Genomic DNA, 10553 nt, shown 5'->3' with positions numbered 1-10553 from the left:
CATTGGCATCTTTAAAGGAATAACAAGCACAAAGTTTGGCTTTATGACAGGGCCAATTGGAAGAGTAAACACATCCATATTATGCGTTCGCACAAAGGACTGAGTAACATTATCTATTCATTCCCTCTTCTCCAAACATATGTTCGCCTCAGTTTGGTACTCTTTGTACTATATTCAACATTGTGCATTGAATAATAATTGGGAGCAATTTGCAGCATTTCATAATGGATTTCTTGTGATATGAGACATATATTTTGTTGGCAAATGCGCACAGTGGTGTCCCACAAAAAATTATCTTTTAAAATTTACTTCTGAAGGGTTTATTACCCCCCGAAAAGCAATCCTCAACAGAGGTGATTTTATCCAGAGTGCTTAATACTTTCATTGTGGTCACTCACTGCAACAAAGCCTAGTGTTTTTCAGGTTGGATCCAGTGTGAGGAGCTGATCCTACCAGGACTGCCTGTTATCCCCCTCCCTCCCTGAACACTGTCTGTTACCCCCACCATCCCTGAGTACTGCCTTGTTAGCTCCTACCCCACCAAAAAAAACTGCCTGTTACATATTTGTAATATCTTTGTGGTTGCAAAACAAAATCTGTTCAGCATAACATACAACACGTTTGTCAATGTTGGCCCTTTAATGGGAATTCCCAGTTACACATCAACAAAGGTACTGGACACGTAGCACAGAGCAAATTTATTTTCTGGTCTCAAGCCAATCAGTACTTTTACCAGCCACTAGATAGTGTACCAGAGTTGCCTAAGGTATTACTTTCTCATTCCATTCAAATTCTCTTTTGTTGAAATCAGGGTTATTGCACAATGGAATCTACATTGAGATAGTTAAATCAAAATCTTGGTCCCCCACTTTTTCTCAAACCAATTAGTAAATTATGTGCCAACCTGACCTCTCACCTCTTAATCAGAAGGTCATGTGGTCAAACACCAAGTCGGGACTTGAACTTACTTTTGTGTCTAAGTTGAAATTTCAATGCAGTGTTGGGAGGTGCCGTCCTTTGGGTAAGAAACTAAACTGAAGTTCTATATGCCTGTTCAGGTGGATTTTACAGATCCTTAGGCACTATTTGAAAAGAGAAAGTAGTTTTCCCCATTGTCCTGGTCAGCAATCCCCCGAAATAAAATCGGTTATTCATTCCATAATTGATTATGGGACATTACTGTGTGCAATTGGGCTGCCACTTTGACTTAAAACCAAAACCTTCTCGCTTCAAGAGGTAGAATTCTGTTGCATTTTTCGCTACCTTGCTCTCCTATGACAGACTGTTAATGGCAGTAACTGATTTAGCACCTTATTTTTCAGACCTGTTATGTTATACATTCTTTAGTTTGATACCAGTATGTCTACTTTGTTTCTCAAAATACGAAGAAATGCACTGCACTGGTGGGAGAGCACACTTTCATAACAGCCTGTAAGTGCAAAAGAAATGGTAAAAGAAAAAAAAAGAAAAACTGGGTTGATTTCCTGTACTGCTGGGTACAAATGATAAGGCCAGGCTGGCCCAGAAAAGCACAATTTGCAAATCAACAACAACGAGATGCATTTATATAGCGATCTCAGCATTTATATAGCATCCCAGTGCTCTTAATCAGGATCTTGTCCCACAATCTCCGTACTAAGGAAGTGAAACATATCATATAGTTTAATTAATAAATTACTAAAGATACTGTATATACATGTAACATAGAATGTAAAGGATTAATTGTCAGATGTACCAGCATTGCAAAAGTTAACCACAGTAGCATTCGTACGAGGCATCCAGGTCTGTGTGAAAGAGATAGTAGAGAGACTTAGTTATGGAAGCTCAAAGAAAATGATAACAAGGTCCTTGGCAAAAAGCCAACATTGATAATTTGGCACCTTGAAGGAAACAAATCATGAGGTTCCCAGGGTTCTGTAGAGAACAAGTTTAGGATAGTTTGGGGATATAACGAAGAGGTTTTTCCAGTAACCGTTGGGAGCTGAGGGGAGCAGAACAGTCCGAGAATGTAGCGGCTGTTGGGAGAATGTGGGAGATGAAGGGACACTATAGGATGTAGAAGCTGAGAGGGAGGTCAGTCTTAGAACATCGAAGCAAAACAATCAGAAAATCCAACTGCAACCCTTACAAGTGTGTAGCTGATCATCTATACTTTCTAATAAAAACTTTGATTCCAACAAAGTTCCAATCCCGTTTTGAAATACATCTGTTGTTCAACATCGAATGTGAAAGCCCTGCGGAGGGAAGGGGACGAGGTTGACATTAACTAAAAGATGTAAAACAATACAGTAAAAGAAATGTAATTTGAGATTGCAAGTAGCTTCATAGATGTTTTCAGCAACAAGTGATTTTTTTTAAAACGAAGGCAACAAAAATACAAATTTACATTTCATAGAATCATAGAATCGTACAGCACAAAAAGAGGCCATTCGGCCCATCGAATCTGTGCCGGCTCTTTGAAAAGAGCAATGTAATGTCAATCCCACTCCCCAGCCCTTTCCCCGTAACCCTGCAAACCCGTCCTCCTCAAAATACCCATCCACCGCGTTTTTAAAAGTTGTTATCGAATCGGCCTCAACCACCCTTCCAGGCAATGCATTCCAGATTCGAACAACTCAATGCGTGAAAAAATTTATTCTCACCTCCCCTCTGCTTCTTTTAGAAACTATTTTAAATCTGTGACCTCAAGTCACCGACGCACCCACCAGTGGAAACAGTTTTTCCCTTTCTAACCTATCAAATCCCCTCATGATTTTGAAGCCCTCTTAGGTCTCCTCGTAACCTTCTCTGCTCCAATGAGAATAATCCCAGCCTCTCGAGCCTTTCCTCATAATCAAGGTCCCTCATTCCTGGTACCATCCTCGTAAATCTCCTCTGCACCCTTTCCAATGCCTTAACATCCTTCCTATAGTGTGGTGCCCAGAACTGGGCGCAGTATTCTAACTGAGGCCTAACCAGTGTTTTATATAGGTTAATCATAACCTCCTGACTCTTGTACTCTATGCCCCTATTTATAAAGCCTAGTATCCCATATGCCCTTTTTACAGCTTTATCTACCTGTCCTGCCACCTTCAAGGATTCATTTACCTGAACCCCCAGGTCTCTCTTTCACCCCCCCTTAAGATTGTATTACCAGCCTATATTGCCTCCCCTCATTCTTCCTTCCAAAATGCATTACCTCGCATTTCTCCACATTGAAATTCATCTGCCATGTGTCTGCCCATTTTATCATTCTGTCTATGTCTTCCTGCAGTTGGCCACTATCCTTCTCAATGTTTACTACCCTACCTAACTTTGTGTCGTCCGCAAACTTGGAAATGGTACTTGCTATACCCAAATCCAGATCATTTATGTATATTAGGAAGAGCAGCAGTCATAATACCGATCCTTGGGGACGCCACTGTACCTCCCTCCAGTCAGAAAAGCAGCCGTTCACAACTCTCTGCTTTCTGTCTCCCGGCCAGTTCTGGATCCATGCTGCCACTGTCCTTTTTATACCATGGGCTTCTATCTTTCTTACAAGTCTTTTATGTGGCACTTTGTCAAATGCCTTTTGAAAGTCCATATAAACTACATCTACTGCACTCCCTTCATCCACCCTCTCCATTACCTCATCGAAAAATTCTATTAGATTTGTTAGACAAGATTTGCCTTTAACAAATCCGTGCGGCTGTCCCTAATTAACCCATATTCTTCTAAGTGAAGATTTATTCTGTCCCGGATTATAGTCTCCAGGAGTTTCCCCACTACTGATGTTAGGCTGACTGGCCTGTAGTTCCCAGGTTTGTCCTTCTGCCCCTTTTTGTACAGGGGAGTAACATTGGCCACTCTCCAGTCCTCTGGCACCACCCGTGTCCAACGAAGATTGAAAAATTGTAGCTAAAGTCTCCGCTATTTGTACCCGTGCCTCCCATGGTAACCTTGGCTGCATCCCGTCCGGACGACTTATCTACCTTGAGCCCAGTCAACCTTTTCAGAACTTCCTCTCTGTTTATACTTATCCTATCCATTTCCTCTACCCTCTCCTACGATACTGCAGCATTTGGTGCATCCACTTCTTTTGTGAAGACAGATGCAAAGTACTCATTCAGTAAATAACCTTTCACATTAGGACTGTATATAGTCTGCAAATTCTTAACCATTCCCATTTTTTCCTAAAGAGATTTTGACTCATTTTTCCCTCTGCCAGGAGTACAGATCCACACACCTGATACACTACAGTACCGTTCTTAAGCGTCCAGTGGAGCTCTGTAGCTCAGTGGTTAGAGCACTCATCTCACAAGTGAGAGACCTGGGTTCGATTCCCAGCAAGGCGAAATGTTGGGCAAGTTTCCTTACTCCATACACCCGTTTACTTAGCAGTACGTAGGAACCCACTTGTTAGTCGATTGGCGTATCTCCTTTCTGGGGGTAATAATTCCTTCAAAAACATAATAATAATAAATTGGTCACTTCAATCCACGACTGTTCGTGGGACACTGCTGTGTGCAATTGATTGCTGTGTTTCGCCCACAGAATAATCAGTCAATTCACTTTACATGAGGCATCTCTTTTTAAAAAAAGTTTGATATTTTCGTGTTTAAAAGAACAGGTGCATTACTTTATACAATATTTTCATATATAGCGGAGAAAAAGGCAACAGTGCCCTGTGACCCCAGCAGGATGTGTTTGATATTACATTCTTAACCCATGCAGAGTGCAACACTATTCTACAAAAGATGAACAAAATCTTTGGAAAGTAGCCACTGAGTGATTGCATTTCATAACAGTACAATGGGTGCTTATTAATCAGTGTAACAGAATACAGGCAGTAAAATAGCTAACAGTTAAAATTTGTCATATCTCATGAATGCAACTCAATAAAAACTCTGGCAGTTAATGGGTTGACTCAAGGGGATTCTTTCAGAAATATCTACAAAAATTTTTTTGCAAACCCAGTTTCTAATTAAATGAAACAGAAACCAAAACATAAATTTATAACCAATACAGTACTGATTCTGAAAGAACAAGAAACCAAATTTGGCACTTGCTTACGTGAAGAAATTTTCTATGAAAACCCTGTGACTAGAATGAAGATTCATGTGATTCAATGAGACAGCAATGCAGAACACTGTAAACTCTCCATTTATTATAAATACTCCAAAACCCATTTAACAAATTTTAACACTTATCACTAAAGAAGTAGCACTAATGACTTGTCATGTACCAATTTTGCAAGAAACAGAGGGCTCAGTGTGTGTCATCTACTTCAATTGACTATGCTTGCATTTGTTGAAAAATACTGTGTATTCATGTCAGTAACCAGAGTTGTTTTTTTCAGTTTGAGATGGTCACATTTTTACCAGGGTTCTGGAGAGAGGGTTTAGAGGCCTTATATGACTTGATGTAGTGTGGTAAATGTTGCACCCATTGAGAAGGCAACTTGAGTGATGAGTAATTTCACACTGCTAAACTTTCTTAATGATTCAATTTAAGTTTAATACCTGTAAAATTCTGTGAATCCAGTTTTCAAGGGAGGAATTTCACTACAGAAATACCACAGCAGTAACAATGTGTAACATTTTACATCAAGTCCTACAAGTTTTCTCTGATAGAGGTCTTTAAAATTACAAAAGGTTTTGATAGGGTAGACATAGGGAAGATGTTTCCACTTGCAGGGAGACCAAAACCAGGGGCTGTCAATATAAAATAGTCACAAATAGATCAAATAGGGAAGTTAGAAGAAATTTCTTCACTCAGAGAGTAGTGGGAATGTGGAACATGCTATCACAAGGAGTTGTTGAGTCAAATAGCATAGGTGCCTTTGGTCGCCCTTCCACCTCTCTGCCTTCCCTCACCCCTACACCACCCCTCCCCCATGCTCAGGCCCCAACACTTGACTGTTCAGCGCTTTGGGACGTCCTCCCGATGTGAGAGGGGCTCTATAAATGTAATTTTGTTGTTGTTGTGTTAAGGGGAAGTGAGATAGATACCTGAGGTAGAAAGGAATAGAAGGTTATGCTTGAAGGTTTAGTTGAGGAAGGGCAGGAGGAGGCTCATGTGGAGCATACACACCGGCATAGACCAGTTGGTCCAAATAGCCTGTTTCTGTGCTGTATATTCTAGTGTAAGTATTTGTGGGCATTGCCAGGGGTCACAATGGCGTGTTTTGGTGTAGGTGCACAGCCTCCAGCATCCAAACAAGATGGGAAGAAAAGCAGCATTTAAAAGAGAGTAAGAGAATAACCCAGAGACTTGGAAGATCCAGAAGGTCAACAACAACTAGACAGAGTGGGAGCCCGAGCATAGTGGAAGATGTGGAGATAGGTTATCAAAGTTGCAGTCAAAGATGTAGGTTTTTAGAATAGTTTTGCAAGCAGAGAGGGTGGATGTAGCTCAGATTTAGGGAAAGAATTCTACAGTGGGGTAAAGTGGCTGAAAGTTTAGCCACTAATGATGGAGCAGAAGACGTGAAGTGAAATTCAGTTAAAGGAAACTAAAGCTCTTTCAAAACTTGATGTCTGGCAGGCAATCAATCCATCAGAACTGCAGTAGTCAGACCCGCGCAACTTGAAGAAAGACACCAAAGGAAAACATTAGTTACTCTACAATATAGCCATGATAATACCTGTAAATTATGGGGAAATTTGTGACATTTCATTTGTGACATTTCAGAAGAGATTCAATCAAATTGAAACTTGGTCAACAGCAAAATTTCAGTCACAAAATTATTGTCAGGTCCTGTAGAGTTTCACATATGCATGTGACCCACACATGTAAATTTCCCTTTGTCTGGAATAGAAAACGCACTTTGAATCCCTGGAAGGTGCTTGACTTCTCTAATTCCAAAAAATATTAGGTACAGGTTGGTGAAAGCAAGGCTTGGACACCCCAGTGTATGTATTGGGATACTGCTTGAGGTTAACCATCTGAAATCACATTTCAATTTTAGCCATATGCTGACGTTAACACCTGAAAAATGATTATTGAAGGCACTTAATTGTCAATTTCACTGCAACAACTGGAAATTTGAAGCAAGATGGTTGGCAAAGTATCTCAAAAGCCTGACATTGCTTTAAAATAACACTGATGCAGAAAATATATGATTGTAGTGCAATACAATATTCACACAAGTGGAACTAACCAGATCACAGACAACTGGCAAAGAAGCTGATGCTTTATGTCCAGCTGAATCCACAATTTGAGTAAATAACAAATGACACTAACAACCATGGGTGCACTATTTATACAATTGCTGAGTAAGATTAGCACTTTCCATCACACCTTTAAATGTTTAAATCTAGTAGTTAATTCTGAGTTTAAAACTATATACTGTTGGGTTGATTCTTCAATCCAACCTTTATAAACAATTCAAACTCATAGAATCCTAGAAATTTACTGTGCAAAAGGAGCCTATTTGGTTCATTAAGTCTGCACCAGCTCTCAGCTGCACTCGATCCTCTATCGCCATCCATATCCCTTCAAGCCTTTAACCTTCATATACCATCTACATGGCTCTGGCCTGCTTCATAGCCCCCACCTCGCCGCCCCACCATTGGCAGGCCAGCCTTCAGCCACTCTGCTCCCACCCTCTGGAATTCCATCCCGCAGTTTCACCGCCTCGCCCCTGACCTTGCCTCCTTCACGACCCATCTCAAGAACCTCCTCTTCGACCATGTCTTCAACCCTCCTTCCCCCCCACCCACCCCGATCCCAAACCCCAGCTCTGGTCCGAAACACTGATTGTCCAGCGCCTTGGGATATCTTCCCGAGGTGAAAGGCGTTATACAAATGTAATTTTGTTGTTGTTACTTCCCTCTGGAAACCACAGTAAACTCCGGATAACTCCACCCCAACTTATCACTATTACTTAAGTCGTCAGAAATCCAATGGGGGACAAGCCAGGAGGCCTCTGTGATGCAAGACACAATCTTATAGGATGAGGTAACCAATCAACATTAAATTGTAAGTACTTACAAGAATATCTAGAATGCAACACGTTACATGTTAACTAGAGCGACAATCAAAGCAATGTTCTTTACTAATATTGTGGATGGAAAGTGGCCGTGATATTGAAGCCGAGCATGAAGACTTAAGCCAGAGAGGAGATACCTGGAGTTTATTGTATATTGTTTAGAAATGTGCATACCATATCTAACATGCATTTTAAAGAAAAACATTAATTGGAATCAGAAAATGCTGGCATCGCTCTGCAGGTCCATTGACTATTTTCATTTCGGATTTCCAGCACTTTTTGTTTCCTTTGAACCATGACAATCAATACAGCTGCCTGATATTATAAAAGGGACACATCTCCAAATATAGATATCAGCAAGTATGAATACAGAGTCCAGATTGCATGGGATTCACCATAAAAATGCTATAAACTTAATCTTTACACTTGTGTGGGTTTTGATAATTTGAAGTTTTGTACAATTACAAATACACTGGCACCGGTGAATAATTCTGGAAGAAAAAAAAGGGAGTAATATGATCCTGGAGTAATCCCCAGTTGTTCTGGCTCAACAAGTACTTTCTAGCAGGAATTTGTGAACTAATAATCAGGATTGGGAACTTTGGCTGGTTTTCCCCTCCCAATTAAAGGACATTGAGGTTAACTGAAGAATTCTTAGAACTAACTGCTGCCCTGGCTTAGATCAACTATCCCAACACAGACTGGGATTGTCCCTGTAACATTTTTTTTTGTGGCTTAGTGTTGTAATGCCTTTAAATAAGAGTTCATTAGGAAATTATACTTCAGTTTGAATTAGCCAAGATATCCATATCTTGAAAAATGAATGCAAGCTAACCCCATTTTATGAACATACATGAGACCTGAAAGTTTAGATATAAAGCTAACAAAGATTCCTTGCTGAAATAATTCACTGGTATGTCCCATTTGTGACGCGTTCCAAATAATCTATTAATGCTATTAATTTGAAAGCGAAAGAGTTTCAGCTTGTTTGTGCACCAATAACAAATCACTCCAGCTCTATAAATCCAGCAGGAGTTAACATTCCACCTGGAAACTCTATACTCCAGCTGCAATGGTGTAGATAAAAATTTAATGATCCAATTCATTCTGACAAATAGTTTAAAAAACCAAAAGGCCTGCTGTGGTAGTCAATAGGGAGGAAGTGGGAAAATAACCCTGATAACATGTTTCAGATTGTGGAAAGTCCCCACGCCTGTATGTATTTATGTGACGGAAGTTGTTCGCTTATGTAACCATGAAACCAAAACACAAAAACATTTTCCATTGGTCATGCTATCAGGATTACCATCAGTTGATGATAATCCACATGTTCCAATCCTCATTTACATTGAATTCATCAAAAAAAGTATTCATTTTGTTCACAATTAAAAACAGTACTGTACACTGTGCAAAAAAAAGTTGACCAAGACATTTTTAATCATATAAAATCATTAAAAGATCCTCATTTCTGACCTTCAAATGCCTCCAAGCCATTTCCCCACACACTACTCTAATTTTGTGACATCCTACGCTCCTGTTCCGATAACTCTGGTCTACCAACCACGTCACTGGTGGTGGGCAAGCTTTCTGCTAGTTTTCCTTTGCTCTCTGAAAATATCTCCTTAAATTTTCCTCTGTCTCTCAAAATATTACAGCAAATCCACAAAGGTGGGACAATGGGGGGGGGGGGGAGGAAGAAAGCAATTTATTTCAAAACTGCTATTAGGAAAAGCTTGTTCAGCTCAAAAAGGTATACGCATGCTTACAATTACAAAGGATGAGACACAGATGGGGAAAAAGAAAGCATACACTTAATCTTACAAGAATATGTTTCAAAATTGGCAAGAGAAGGAATTTTTCTTTTTTAGGTTAGCTGTGTGTCTGACACATATGGAAACCCACCGCCAAGCGTAACCAAATCAACAAAAGCAACAAATTACACTATTGCACCCTTCGCGTCAGAAAGAGAGTTGCACTGCCAATAACGAATCCCACCTACACACAAAATTTTCCTGGGAATGGAATGAATGCGTCAGGCTGGCTGGTCTGTCATCTGCAGTGCAGTGCTCGCGGGGACTCGACTTTCCGAGAAGGCTGGCGGAGGAGTTGGCTCCAAGTTCTGACGCCGGGCTGGCCCGGCATGTCACCGTGGAACCGGTCTAGATCTGGGTAGAGCCGGGCGGTTTAAACCTATTTTTTCCCCCCACCCCAGCCGGAGGAGAGGGGCACACAGGCAGACGACAACAAAATTACATTCGTGGAGCGCCTTTCATGTCAGGGATCCTCACTCCAGCTTAGCACAAGTGTGTAAAATATAAAACGAGCTGGAGAGAGTGGGGGGGGGGGGAGGGCACACACAGTAGGTGGGTTGAGGGAGAACAAGTTGGATGGGAGAGAGGGACACACACACACAGTAGGTGGGTTGAGGGAGAACAAGTTGGATGGGAGAGGGACACACACACACAGTAGGTGGGTTGAGGGAGAACAAGTTGGATGGGAGAGAGGGACACACACACACACACACAATAGATGGGTTGAGGAAGAACAAGTTGGATGGGAGGGAGGGAGGGACACACACACACATACACAGTAGATGGAT

The sequence above is a fragment of the Callorhinchus milii genome, unplaced genomic scaffold (assembly GCF_018977255.1).
Source record: "Callorhinchus milii isolate IMCB2004 unplaced genomic scaffold, IMCB_Cmil_1.0 Scaffold4, whole genome shotgun sequence".
NCBI classification, from domain to species: domain Eukaryota; kingdom Metazoa; phylum Chordata; class Chondrichthyes; order Chimaeriformes; family Callorhinchidae; genus Callorhinchus; species Callorhinchus milii.
The sequence above is the reverse complement of the archived record's forward strand: the minus strand, read 5'-3'. Positions refer to the sequence as shown.